We start from the raw sequence: 12,983 nt of genomic DNA on the forward strand, positions 1-12,983 counted from the left end.
GATGTCATAGGCCTCACAGTAACTTATATGCGCAGCGCCGCCATTTCCGTCGATGCTCGGCCAAATCCGTTAACGTTAGTGCTCGAGCCTCGGGTCGCCGCACAAGAACATATTATTTCAAGAGCAATCAATTCGATTAACGTCAGCTTTCTCGTTTCCATGACATTTCAAAACACCAGAACTAACCCGTAGTTACTAGATGAAAGATATAAACGGTCTTATAAAGGTTGGGAACCCTATTAAAGATAACGTTACTTTTGCCAAATTACAAAAAAAAACTTGAACTAAAAAATAACGCATTCTGTCGGTATCACACAGAAAATGCTAAAACTGCAGCATTATTTAACAAAACGATTAAAATTGGAACAATTAAATGAGTCACTTACGTCTAAAGTTATGTTATCTCCATCTCCTCCATTAATGAATTTGTCTCACCGCTTCAGTCATGGTGCTGTCCTACGAATTTGAGGGGGGGGGGGGGGGGGGTGCGTAAAATGAGTGTCTTGTCATTTACTATACGTTAAAACAATCCTTTAAAATGGACCTACAATTTTTTTTTTACATCTTTTAGGTCAAGTTTTAGCGTTACATCAAGTCTAGGCCTAACTTACCCGTGAAATGGTTAACTCAAGATGAACGGCAGATCAAAAGCGCGCGAAATTAAACTGAGGCAAAAAATGACACAAACAGTATAGCCTAATATAACATTAATTCAATTTGCTTTAATGATCCAAGTTCTTAAATAAATCACAAGTTGATAAGTTAATAATACTACCTTGCTTGGAACCGCTGTTTGCAGGCAAATCCTTATAGACGATGGAGTCATGGAGAGCGAAGAGGGCGGGGAGTTTGTAAATGCTCTGCACATGCGCAGATGTTGATTATGTGTGAACACCCAAAGGAAACACTCTGAATTATCACTAAACAAATGATAAAGCATATAATATTTGTAAATTAACACCAGGCTTTATCACTAGATGCCCAACACTAGGTTTTTCATCACTTAGAAATTTGCTGTGTACTTTTCAGAAAAATACTTAAAAATGCACTTAAAAACTAAAGGCTAAGTATTTGGGGGATGTATGATGTAGACTTGGGTGCTTGTAACCACAAGGGAGGGTTGTGGAAACGAAGTTGTGTGAGTGATCAATCTGCTCATGGCTTAGGAGAGACTTTGACAGCCCAAGAAAACGTTGTTGTTAAATTGGAGATCAAGAGCCCCCCGATATGGGCACTGATCCCAATGGGTGATGTGAGACACATTTTGGAGAAAAAAGTTTATGGTACATGTAGAAATGACTACCGCCAAATGAGAGGCTGAGCTGGGCTATAATGGAGAGATATTCGTTTAGCTCTTTGAGTCTTGTGGGAAAGACGGCACATATGAATTCTGTTAAACTATTGAAAGCTATGCAGAATTCCGAAAAGGTGAGTACTCATTTGGTTGTGGACCATAAGTCTTTAAGGTGACCTTAAGTCTTTAAGGTGCATGGTCAAGGCCGGGACCACATTCGAAAGAGCGATGGGATTCATTGGCAGGAACTGATGTAAGGAGAGATGGTAGATTGACATCAGCACCTGCTAGGATTAGAGGGCTGTGAAGATACTGGTAGAGGTTCCTGGGCTACTGCGCGAGTAGTAGGTGGAAGAAGTTCCACTGATGCGAGGGTATGAGATGGCCAGCGAGCTGGGGCTGTAGACATGGAGGGCTGAACTAGAGGCATCCTCGCTGATGCTCGGCGGCCGTTGTTGCTGACCGAGCATGCAGATTAAATTTGGTGGTGTTGCATGTGTTTTTACCTCAAATTTTGAGGTCACACATCAATATCTACATACTCATACTGAAAATATCTGTTGGTGTGAAAACTACATATTTAAAGAAGCAGGGAAGAGAACTGTGCAACGCTCACAGGAACACTGAGGCAATCTGATGTTTATCTTCATAGCATGAGCATGCTGGATTTAAATAGACACTCTGTTTTTTTTGAGCAGTTACACACATTAAACCACAGGGGTAAGAGATCAGTGTAGAAATGGCAAATTCTGCTTCAACATATGCTATGTAGTTGAGCTGTAACACTCTTTAACAAGAACAATGTTGTTGAACCATGGATCGTTCTATAAGATCATCTTTGATGTAGTACACACACTGTGCAAATATCACTATGCAAATAGAATTAAACATGTATCGGTCATTCTGAGCTGCAGCATTTATCTGCAGCTTACATGCCGATCACAGGAGTAGCAACATTCCATAGTTTTATCAAACAGAATGTTGACACATGCCTTTCCATTTTTCTTTCTGTTATGATCTTTTATCACAGGCAGAATGACTTGTCAAAGGGATATGATCTCTTTTCAAGTCTAAAGGAGCAGGTACATTTCAACAAATAAACATACACACTCCCATATGTGTATATTAAATGAGAAGCATGCAGTTTCTGCTTCATCTAATACATTTTTTTTTGTTTGACAGGTTGTAAGAAGCAAAAAAAAAAAAAAACAGTCTCTAGGTGTGAGTGACTCAGGCTGGGATGATGAGTCACCCGTTGCCCTTGCTTCACTCCCACAGGCCTATTAAGATTCATCCGAAAGCATACCAGCCTCCTACAATCGTGTCGATACTAACCAAAACAAATGTATGAAAATACTATTGAAACTATTTCTCCACAGTCTTGGCTTTAGCATAATTAAAACTAGACAAGATGAAACTCAACTCATTCCAAAATTATGTCACACATCATAAACCCAGACTGTGGTCAGTTTATCTCTTGAAACAGTTCCCTCTATGAGAATTGTGTGCCTGTTTTATGAAAACAGCATATAATGAAAACTACTTTCCTTTTCAAGATTTTCATTCTTTTACTGAAGGTTTTTTCTTCATTATATCATAATGAGATGTATTTTAATTTAGATGTGCATTCAAGTAACTTATGAACTGCATTTTAATACTTTACATATATTACAAATAGCATGCTATTTGTGTGTCACACACACACACACACACACACACACACACACACACACACACACACACACACACACACACACACACACACACACACACACACACACACACACACACACACACACACACACACTTCCCTCCCCCTCTAGTTTTCACCCCCCCCCCCCCCCCCCCTTTTTTTTTTTGGAGGTCATGGGTGCAGGTAATTAAAATGGAGAGTAAGAGGTTTTCCAGCTCTCTCTGCCAGCTGCTATGGGCCAGTATTATACAGACTGCTGCTGACCCAGCGCCCTGACAGAAACAAAGAGGCTATGAGAGAACACACACACACTTTTTTTTATTTCTGCCCAATAGAGGACAAACACAGATTCACTCACACATAAAAACAAACACTCATGTTTGGGTTTTTGTGCTTTATGGGGACATTCCATTCACATGATGATTTTTACACAGTACAAACTGTATATCCTATCTCTAAACCTACCTAAAACAAAACTTTCTGCATATTTACATTTTCAAAAAAAAAAACTTAGTATGATTTAGAAGCTGTTTGCCTTATTGGGACCACAAAAAAAAAAAAATCCCCACAAGTATTTCAGACATTGCAATCATTGTGGGTACATTTTGTCCCCATCACATAGGGTTTACCAGGACAACACACACACACAGAGACAATGGATCTGTGGTCCTTTATTTTATTACAGTGCTTAAAAAACAAGACTGTGTATTGACATTTCCCCAAACATCTCTGGTCAGGGTTTTCGTTTCTTGTTAGAGATACAATGAGCACTAATATGCACTAATATTTTCTCATTCAGTTTCCATAGGATTTTGTTGCTGTTGCTTTTACTGTCTGTTTCTGTAGTGTGCATTGTTCTTGTGTCTTAAAGTTATTATAAACAGTTTGTGTAGAAATTGTGGCTGCTGTATTTATGTGTTACACCTCATGGTTGTGGTTTTCTGTAAAAACTTCGTCTGTTTTCTGTCCATCCGCCAATTATTACAGTAAAAGCAGAATTTTCCTCTGAAGGATTCACACACAGATGTGCATGATTGCAATTTCAGACATATTTAGGCCTACATATACTTTTTTTTTTTACATATACATATTTACATATTTTTCCCCACAACGTTTTCCCCATGATGTTGTAGGGACTTTCCATAGGCATAATGATTTTTATACTATATAAACTTTATATATATATAGTATAAAAATCATTTTACATACATACATACATACATACATATGTATATGTATATACTGTACATACATATATATGTAAAGTCTAAAGTCTAGCCAAAGGGTCTCTTAGGTGGGCATCTTAATATACAAAGTATTATATCAAAGAGTGATCAAATTCATCATCTTTTACTAGACTCTAACTTAGATTTTCTTTGTTTATCTGAGACATGGCTTCATGAAAATTCTCCGTTTGCTGCATTAGTGTAAAGATCTCATCTTTGGGTTGCTGTTCCCTTCCTGACCAGCAGGGAGTGCTCTCCTTGAGTCTTCTATGCCATGCTCACTCCAGGCCTACAGATGGCACTTATACTCTGGGTCCTGTTCTCTCCACTCCTGCAGATGGTGCCAACGTCCCTAACCTTGTTCAGCACTCTGCTCGTTAACCCTCATTCCCATCACCTGTGTCTAGCCCTTTATAAGTCTGTTTGTTCCCTGCCTTTGTGTTCAGTCTTGAGACTATGTACTCTGTGTCTCAGTGCTTTGTGATCAGTTCTCAAGTTAAGTTTGTTCTTTATTAAGCCTTTTTGACCCTCTTGTCTATTTTGTTTCTCTGTTTAATGGAAGCTCTGCTTTCCTTGTTTATTTTTACTTTGTATTTAGTGGAAGTATTTTTTGCTTTGTAAATTTTTTGCTTTTTGGTACTTTGTATTTTTGTATTCCATAGCTCAGTGGAAGACACCTTGCACTTGAGCACAGCAGACCCGGGTTCGATCCCCACCTAAGGCAACCCCGTTATAGCAAGACTGAACCATGGAATCAAGCCCTGCGGAAGAGTCTTCACCACCCTCAAACGTAGAACGGATTCTGTCAGCCCTTTCGGATCAAGCTGCTACCGTTCAGAGGCATGATCAGGCTCTGGCAGAGATCCTTCACCTTTTGAGTCACCAGTCTCAAGCCTCTTCATCCCAAGACCAACCTCCTGATCCTTCACCCAGATCCATGGCTGCTTTACCATTAGAGCCCAGACTACCATCCCCTGAGCGATTCGATGGCAGTCCTGAGAGATGCAGAGGTTTCATTACCCAGTGTACACTGGCCTTCCAGCTCCAGCCCAGCAGTTTTCCCACTGAAAGTAGTAGAGTGGCTTACATCATTACCCTTCTCTCTGGCAAGGCACTGGACTGGGCCTCAGCCTTGTGGGATCAGAGATCTTTACTTACTGCCAACAGTCAAGACTTCGTTTCTGAGATGAAGAGAGTTTTCCATCATCCAGCTAGTAGGGGAGATGTGGATCACCGCTTGCTCAATCTCTCTCAAGGTACCTGGAGTGTAGCGGAGTTTGCTATAGAGTTTCGCACTCTCGCTACAGAGAGTGGATGGGATCAACGAGCCCTGAGAGCTACCTTTCACCATGCCTTTACACCTGAGCTCAAGGATGAGTTAGCATTCCGAGATCCTGTTCCTGATCTCGAATCCCTCATTGACGTGGCCATCCGGGTAGACCTTCGACTCAGGGAACGCCGACAGGAGCGACAGCAGGAGAACAGATTGCATGAATCTGCTGATCCTATTAAAATGCCTTCGTCTCTTAGTGACCCCGATGAACCCATGCAGCTGGGTGGAATCAGGATATCCCAAGGCCACTTTCGCTCGGCATGTCCTGAGTTGTCGGGAAACGCCAACTCTCGTCCAGGAGGAGGGGGGCCAGGGCGAGAATAGAAATTATCCCCTGCTCTGCGACCTCTGGTTTGACCATCCATGCCACCATCACCCAGGGCATTCACGGCATCAAGTTAGTGCCTTTGTAGACTCCGGGGCCGCTGGGAGTTTTATGGACTTTGAGATGGCCAAGAGACTTTCTATTCAGCCTGTGATGCTTCAGAAAGCCCTTAACATTACGGCAGTTGATGGCAGCCCTCTGGGTTCAGGACAGGTTAATCATTGTACCCCACCTCTCGAGCTTAGAGTGGGGCAACACCAGGAACAGATACAGTTTTTTTTAATTTATTCTCCTAAACTCCCTCTAATCCTTGGCTTTCCATGGCTGACCGCTCACAACCCTCACATTGACTGGTCCCGAGGGATTGTTAGAAACTGGGGAACTAACTGTCGAGTCTCAGACATTGCCTTCTGCTGTTCCCTCAATCCACTAGAATCACTCCCAGAACCTTTGCCCGATATCTCCATGTGGAGATCTGCCTCTGTTCCTGAGACACTGTCCACGGAGGTCATGGCTGTTCCCAAGATGGAGCCAGCTAAAACCAAGTCTCTAGCTCAGCTTCCCGAGTTATCCCGAGTTCCCCCGGAGTATGCAGACCTTTATGAAGTCTTCAGTAAGGACAGAGCTGCCTCACTGCCGCCTCATAGGCATTATGATTGCCCTATTGAACTGGTTCCTGGTACCTGCCCACCTCGTGGGAGGCTCTACTCTCTCTCTGGTCCTGAAAGATTAGCCATGGACAAATACCTCAAAGAAGCTCTGGACAGTGGATTCATCCGTCCTTCCACCTCACCTGCAGGAGCTGGTTTTTTCTTTGTTGAAAAGAAGGATGGCAGCCTCCGACCCTGCATAGACTACCGAGGCTTAAACCATATTACCATCAAGAACCGGTACCCTCTTCCCCTCATGACCACGGCTTTTGAGATCTTGCATGGTGCCACCATATTTACTAAACTGGACCTTCGTAATGCTTACCATCTAGTGAGAATCCGTGAGGGAGACGAGTGGAAGACTGTATTCAACACTCCAACGGGCCATACGAATACCAGGTAATGCCATTCGGCCTGGTTAATGCCCCAGCCGTCTTCCAGGCCTTTATTAATGATGCTCTTAGAGAAATGCTGAATACACCTGTGTTTGTGTATCTTGATGACATACTCATATTTTCCCGCAACTACCAGGAACATGTTCAGCATGTTCGGCAGGTTCTGGTCCAGCTGCTGAAACACAAACTCTTTGTGAAGTTGGAAAAGAGTGAGTTTCATGTTCCAGCAGTCTCATTTCTAGGCTTCCATGTGTCCAAGGGCAGCCTCCATATGGATCCTGACAAGATTCAGGCAGTCCTGGGTTGGCCCCATCCAACTTCTGTGAAGCAGGTACAGCAATTTCTTGGCTTTTCCAATTTTTATAGGAGGTTCATTAGAAACTTCAGTTCTGTTGCAGAACCTCTCTCTGCACTGACTAAGAAGTCGGCCAAACCATTTGTGTGGACCAGCAGAGCTAACCAAGCCTTCAATTGATTGAAGCGACTCTTCACATCTGCACCAATCCTAACTCTCCCTGATCCAGAGATGCCCTTTGTGTTGGAAGTGGATGCCTCAGATGCGGGGGTGGGAGCTGTCTTATCACAGAGGAGTAGGAGTGATAACAAGCTTCACCCATGTGCATTTTTCTCTCGTCGACTCGCCCCAACTCAGAAGAATTATGATATTGGGAACAGGGAGCTGCTAGCCATTAAGATGGCATTGGAAGAGTGGAGGCATTGGCTGGAGGGGACCAAACACCCTTTCCTCATATGGACGGACCATAGAAACCTCATTTACATCCGGGAGGCGAAGAGGTTGAACTCTCGACAAGCTCGTTGGGCTCTCTTTTTTAAGTGATTTAACTTCACTCTTTCCTATCGCCCAGGTTCCAAGAATATCAAACCAGATGCACTCTCGAGACAGTTTGAGCCACAAGAGGAGTCCGTTCCAGAACCCATTATCCCCACTTCCAGGGTGATGGCCCCTATCCAGTGGGATATTGAGACGGCTGTCAAGATGGCTCAACTGCAGCAGCCTAGACCAGGTAATGGCCCTCCTGGGCGCCTCTTTGTCCCTAAAGGTCTGCGTTCTAAGGTATTGCAGTGGGCTCATGCTTCCCTCCCTTCTGGACACCCGGGTACTACCAGAACATGCAAGCTTGTCCAGAGGAGGTTCTGGTGGCCTAAACTGCACAAAGATGTCCGGGCCTTTGTCACTGCATGCTCCGTTTGTGCCCAGAATAAGGAGCCTAGAACGCACCCTCAAGGCTTGCTACACCCACTTCCTATTCCCAGACGCCCTTGGTCCCACATTTCCTTGGACTTCATCACAGGCCTACCACAGTCTCAAGGAAATACGGTAATTCTGGTGGTGGTGGATAGATTTTCAAAGACTTGCCATCTCTTACCTTTGCCCAAGCTCCCCACAGCAAACCAAACAGCAGAACTATTGATGAGGCTCTTAGAGAAGTGTTCAGGATCCACGGCTTCCCGCAGGATATGGTTTCCGACCGGGGTCCACAGTTTACTTCCCGGTTCTGGAAGGCATTCGGCCGGCTCATCGGATCTTCCATCAGTCTGTCTTCTGGCTTCCACCCCCAGTCCAACGGCCAGACAGAGAGGGTAAATCAAGACATTGAAAGGACATTAAGATGCCTGGTTGCCGACAATCAATCCACATGGAGCTCTCGATTAATTTGGGCTGAATTTGCACATAACACCCTTTACCATTCCTCCCTAGACATGTCTCCCTTTGAATGTCAGTATGGTTTCTCTCCCCCTCTGTTTCCTGGACAGGAGCCAGAGGTTGACGTCCCTGCTGCTACTCAGCTGGTCCGCCGGTGCCGACGTTCCTGGCAAAGAGCACGTGTTGCCTTATTGAGAGCCACCCGACAACAACAGAGGCAGGCTAACCGACACCGGAGGGTGGGACCCACGCTTCGCTCAGGGCAAAGAGTATGGCTGTCAACCCGAGATCTTCCTCTGCGGGTGGAATCCCGCAAGCTGGCCCCACGATACATCGGTCCATTCAAGGTCCTCCGGAGGATTAATCCAGTTTCCTATCGACTCCATCTGCCCAGGTCCATGAAGGTTCACCCCACTTTTCATGTTTCCCGGTTGAAGCCTGTTGTTTGCTCTACTCTGTCCCCAGTTAGGAAGCCTGCCCCAGTACCTCGCATCATTGATGGCAAGCCAGCTTACACGGTCCGCAGACTGCTTGATTCTCACCAGGTCCGCGGGAGAACTCAATATCTGGTGGACTGGGAGGGCTATGGTCCGGAGGAGCGGACCTGGGTTCCTGCTCGAGACATCCTGAATCCGACTCTAATCTCAGAGTTTCACCGGGCCCGAGGGAACTGCCAGACGAACGTCGGGAGCCGTTCCTAGGGGAGGGGCTCCTGTAAAGATCTCATCTTTGGGTTGCTGTTCCCTTCCTGACCAGCAGGGGGTGCTCTCCTTGAGTCTTCTATGCCATGCTCACTCCAGGCCTACAGATGGCACTTATACTCTGGGTCCTGTTCTCTCCACTCCTGCAGATGGTGCCAACGTCCCTAACCTTGTTCAGCACTCTGCTCGTTAACCCTCATTCCCATCACCTGTGTCTAGCCCTTTATAAGTCTGTTAGTTCCCTGCCTTTGTGTTCAGTCTTGAGACTATGTACTCTGTGTCTCAGTGCTTTGTGATCAGTTCTCAAGTTAAGTTTGTTCTTTATTAAGCCTTTTTGACCCTCGTGTCTATTTTGTTAAGATTATATTTTTGGAAAGGAACTGTTGGGGAGATAGCTCAGTGGAAGACACCTTGCACTTGAGCACAGCAGACCCGGGTTCGATCCCCACCTAAGGCAACCCTGTTATAATTAGAGGTACCTGGCTTTAAATTGTATAGGAGAGATAGGGTTGGTTCTAAGGGAGGTGGTGTTATGATTTATGTGAAAACTATCATCCAGTGTAATGAAATTGCCTGGGCAAATTGTACGGACTTGGAATGTATTGGTTTGAACCTAATATTATCACCACAAATGTCTTTTGTATTAATTGTAATTTATCGCCCACCATCTTCTAATATTATTTTTTATGAAAATTTGAAACAATTACTAAAGCAGTGTGATTTTAACAAAGGTTATTATAATGGGAGACTTTAATATCAATTGGGAGGACAAAACCGTAAGAAAGAATCTCAAACAGATAACTGATCACTTTGATCTGAAGCAAATGATTAATGGGCCTACAAGAATAACTAACTCAACAAGTTCTCAAATTGACTTAATTTTTAGTAACCAGGCAGAGAGAATTTTAAAAACTTTTAATATGCTAACAGGCCTTTCTGATCAATTTGATTCTAGTGGCCAGAAAATTATCTAGCAAGAGATTCAATTCATTTAGAAGGAAATATGACTCTTACGGCATTCCAAAACGTACACTAGATGATTTCAGAAAGGCAGTTCATCAGATTGAATGGGAGGATTTATTAATCGGAAAAGATCAGGACGAAGACAGTCAAATATTTTCCAAAAAATTAGAGAGTACTATTAATGATTTCAGTTGTAAACTTAATCCTAAAACAAAAAATATACTGTCCCTTGGATTAATTCAGATATCTTAAAATTAATGAAAAAACGTGATCTTGCTTTAAAAACAGCAAACAGATCAAAGTTTAGTCATGATAGACAACATTTCGCTATGTTACGGAACAAGGTGGTAAAGTCGTTGAGAAAAGCAAAGGCTGATTTTTTTTTGAGGATAATTAATGAGGCTATAGGTAATTCAAAAACAATATGGAATAAGTGGAGTTACTTAAAAGGTGACAAAAGAAAGGATAGGTCTTCACTTGAATTGATGGTTAACGGGAAGCTGACTAACAATCCAGCTGATGTAGCCGAAGCACTAAATTATTATTTTGTTGACTCGGTAGTCACAATTACACAATGTTTTTCCCCTAAGTATACTGAAACTCATACATTTAATACAGGTGAACAAGCCCTTACTCTAAGGGCAGTCTCTGAATTAGCCGTCATTAGAACAATTACATCTCTTAAACCATCTAGAGCAAAGGATATATTTGGTATGGACATGGTAATGCTTAAAGAGCTTAGTGAGTCGTTAGCTAATCCTATCAGTAAAATTATCAATCTTTCAATTTCTCAGGGGATGTTCCCTTGTGCTTGGAAGTCATCTGTTATTGTGCCTATATTCAAAAGCGGTGTTACTCACTCTGCTAGTAACTACAGACCTATAAGTATTCTACCTATAGTCTCAAAGGTTGCAGAGAAATTGATGGCTGCGCAAATCACTAATTATTTGAATAACAGTTCTTTTGTTTTACATCCAATGCAGTTTGGCTTCCAAGCAAACTATTCAACTGAGATGGCAAATTGCTATTTCACTGAGAAAGTTACGTCTCTATTAGATAAAGGAGGGGTTGTCGGGGCTGTGTTTCTTGATTTCAGGAAGGCCTTTGACACCGTAAACCACAGAAAGTTTTAATTTCTCTCCACATACGTTGAGATGGATCGAATCATACTTGTCAGGTCGCACACAGTTTGTTAGTATACAGAATTATAAGTCAGCTCCTCTAAGTATATCCACTGGTGTTCCACAAGGATCTATTTTGGGTCCTTTACTTTTTACGTTGTACATCAATGATCTTCCATCTGTCTGTCCTAATACTAACATTCAAATGTATGCAGATGACACTGTTATTTATATACACGGAAGTAGTGTGTCACAAGTTGCAAATGAACTTACAGAATCCCTGGTTCATGTTGCGGCATGGCTAGAACAATGCTGCTTACAGTTAAACATCTCTAAAACAGTGCGTATGTTTATCACCAAAACTAAGAATTTAAGTATAGTGCCAGATGTATTTGTATCAGGGAAAAGATTACAAGTTGTATCTGAATATAAGTACCTTGGTATTCTGATTGATTCCAAACTTTCATTTAAGGCGCAGGTTAAAAAGGTCTGTAACCGGGTCAGATTTAGTTTATCAAATTTTAGATTTATTCGTGATTATATGTCGTCTGAAGCCGCTTTGATGTATATGCATTCCATGATTATTTCTCATATTACCTACTGTTTAACTACTTGGTCGCAAGCTAGTATTACTACTCTGAAACCACTAGAGTCTTTGTATAAACAATCACTAAAAACTCTTGATAAGAAATCAGTTCGGTTTCATCACTGCTCAATATTAAAAAAATACAACTTGCTAAGCTGGGATAACTTGATCAAATATGTACATATCTGTTTGCTGTTTAAGACTATACATAGCCTGTCTTCACCACTAAAAAGGTTTGTGAACATTAGAACAACTGCTCATCGATCTACAAGGGGTGGGGAAAGAGGGGACTGTATTATCCCTCTCAAAAGAAGTAACTTTAGCCAGTCTGTGTTTTCGGTCAAAGCTGCAAGGGAATGGAACTCCATCCCATCAACAATTAGACGATCACATGCTTTAGGTTTTTTTCAGTCTCATCTTAAAAAATGGTTACTGACAATTCAGCAATGTCAACATTAGAATTGTATTCTTGACAATAGACTTATTTGTACCAATTGTTCTTGGCTTTGTTGCTCTCTTGTGTTGCCATCTTTCTCTTTCTCTCTCTCTTTCCTTTCTCTCATGTTTATTTTGTTTTAGATAATATACATTTATTTTATTTATTTTTATTTTTTATGATGTGTATATGTGTGATGCTCTGTCTCTGTTTTTAGGGTGACTGTTTAACATTCTGTCAAGGGTCTACGGATGAAAAATAGCCTTTTGGGCTAACTCTGGCACGTTTACATTTATGTTTATTAATGTGCATTGCCCCTGTAAATAAATAAAACTATATATATATATATATATATATACATGTATATATATATATATATATATATATAAATACTGTATATACATATACACAAATACATATACATATACACATATACATATACATATACACATATACATACACACATATATATACATATATATGTTCCCTTTCAGTCGATAACGTCGGACGTAGTCGACGCCACTGAAATGGGATCACGCTAGGGAGCCTATCGTCTTCGAGTATTATTGAACGAGCCAATACACATTGGCGTGC

General features: G+C 42.1%; 1 long non-coding RNA gene across 1 annotated transcript; it reads right to left on the minus strand.

Annotated features, from left to right (window-relative positions):
- Window positions 1-12,542: 12,542 nt before the first annotated feature.
- On the minus strand, window positions 12,543-12,734 carry LOC143707238 (uncharacterized). The gene is made up of 2 exons (XR_013193123.1): window positions 12,674-12,734; window positions 12,543-12,634 (listed from the first exon to the last, which is right to left on the minus strand). It is a non-coding gene; the product is annotated as an uncharacterized LOC143707238 (long non-coding RNA).
- Between the last annotated feature and the right edge of the window lie 249 nt (window positions 12,735-12,983).

Source organism: Siphateles boraxobius, unplaced genomic scaffold (assembly GCF_051911475.1).
Source record: "Siphateles boraxobius isolate OS27281-9 unplaced genomic scaffold, OSU_SipBor_1 41, whole genome shotgun sequence".
NCBI lineage: Eukaryota > Metazoa > Chordata > Actinopteri > Cypriniformes > Leuciscidae > Siphateles > Siphateles boraxobius.